Source organism: Palaemon carinicauda, chromosome 8, assembly GCF_036898095.1.
Source record: "Palaemon carinicauda isolate YSFRI2023 chromosome 8, ASM3689809v2, whole genome shotgun sequence".
Classification (NCBI taxonomy): domain Eukaryota; kingdom Metazoa; phylum Arthropoda; class Malacostraca; order Decapoda; family Palaemonidae; genus Palaemon; species Palaemon carinicauda.
In genome coordinates this window covers 67,500,562-67,503,061 of record NC_090732.1, presented here as the reverse complement: position 1 = coordinate 67,503,061, position 2,500 = coordinate 67,500,562, and positions in this window count along the sequence as shown.

Sequence of the window (2,500 nt, the reverse complement as noted above, 5' to 3'; positions counted from 1 at the left end):
CCATTTGTCTAGTTCGATATAGTTAAATCATCATATTCTGTTGTCCCCCATATACATTAAGTGGTCTGTAGAAAAAATTACCAGTTTACTTGAAAATTAACCAAAATATTCTCGTTAGTTGGAATAATGATGAAGGTATGAGACGCATATTGCATAAAAAATCTAATCGACACCACTTATTCATGGAAGAATGCTTCAAAAAAAAATATATATATACACGCACACACACACACACACACACACATATATATATATATATATATATATATATATATATATATATATATATATATATATATATATATATATATATATATATATTTGGGGGGGATTGGACAGAGATTGTATAAACTGATATTGAGGGAAATGATATTCAATGCTCCAAATGCCTTATTTGTGAATGCAGCTAATGAATATCCTTTCTTGGATTCACACAAATAAATAGTTCCAGGTTAGAATAGTCGAGTGAAGGTGTTTTTCATGCTGCCTCTCTCGAGAGATTTCTTTTCTGGAGGGATAGTGAGAAGCTGGGAACTAATATTGACGGTCTAAGAGAAGCACCCGAAGGAAGGCAATGGATTTTAGAAATAATGCCAATGTTTGATGAATATATTATTGGAGAATGAAAGAAAGGGACATGAATGTTAAAGAATGATATAGTGAATCCCAAATATCAAAGAATAGAGACCTAACAAAACATGTTAGTGGATAGAGGAAGAAAATCAGAAATTAAAATCTATATAGTGAGAAAGATGGAGGAAGAAGAGTGAAGTAAACAAAATGTTGTCGGAGCTACACCTTAAGTTTTCGCCGGTTTTCTTTGAAATAAGGAGATAGGTTTATGAACATGCAGTGATTTGTGGTATATATAGACAGAGAGAGAATTATCTCCCATAGACAAAATATAGTGCAAGGTTTCACACAGGCGTGCTAGTCTTTAAGGTACCCCCTAGCCAACCCTGGGGGAGGGGGAGGGGGTTGGCTTACCTCTATGCGTTTCGAGCGACGGTGGTGCCATCTTTTGAGAAATTTTGCTACTAACTTCGGCAAAATGATGTATCGTTCAACGGTACCTAAGAGAAAGGACTCTTTTGGTTTGCAGTTTTCTGCTTACCCATCTATGGAAATTGTGAGTGATATGATATTTTCGTACATGGAATTGAATCCTAGTATTATAATAGGCGTACAACTGATGAATAGGAATAGGGTTATCGCTAAAGTGACACCGGAAGTGTTTCCTGACATTATGAAACAGTTCGAAGACAAAGAAACTAGCTCTGCGAAATGTGGACAGGTAAATATTGTGAATTCAAATTCCTCTGTTACATATGTGTCTATAGGAATGCTACATTTGAACTTGAAGATGAAGTGTTTTCAGAATTATTTGATGCCAAATCTTTAGTAAGTGAAAAGTATTTGACTGAAATTTAAAAGGATTTACGGTGAGAGTGTTAAACAACAATTTAGTATTGTGACAGAGCTAACAAAAACTAAAAAAGGAATGTAACAACGTGAAATGAGATGAGAAATGTATTATAAACCAATTGAAAAGCAGAGATGACATACATAAAAGTATTCAGAAGCTACACACACATACACAAGCACACACACACTCACACACATACACACACACACACACACACACACACACACACATATATATATATATATATATATATATATATATATATATATATATATATATATATATATATATATATATATATATATATATATATCACTAGCATACGTGATTTCATTCACAGTAAATATCACCCACGGATAGCATTTGATAACGAATTCTATCTTGGGATTATAAATCCACTTGGAATCCATTTTATGGTAACAGCTTCTGGCTAGGTAGAGATTCGAGCCCCTACCTATTCGGCCAGAAACCATGCCTGCGAGGACTCTACCAACTGAGCTACCAAGACTCTACCAACTGATGGCTCAGTTGGTAGAGTCCTCACAGGAATGGTTTCCGGCCAAATAGGTAGGGGTTCGAATCTCTACCCGGCCAGAAACTATTACCATAAAATGAATTCCAAGTGGATATATATTCCCAAAATAGAATTCGGTATTAAAGGCCATTTGTGGGTGACATTTACACACACGCACACACACACACACACACATATATATATATATATATATATATATATATATATATATATATATACTTACCAAGCTGGTCTAGTTAGAGTAAACATATTATTTATGCATTTCATATGTTTATTTAAGAGGTGAATAGCCAGCTCGAAGAGTGAGTTCCTTTCATATAGGTATAAGATTGTGTGTAAATTAAGTAAGACTTTCGTCGTTAATTTAATCTTATTCTTCATTCAAGTCGGTATATGTAAATTTACGTTATTTATAAGAAATAACTTTTCATTTCACATATTTTGATACTAAGTCTTACATAATCTCGATCAAGTATGCAGTGAGAACCCTATGAGGTATGAACGATGGCATATGTAATATTTTTTTATGGTTTCATGAG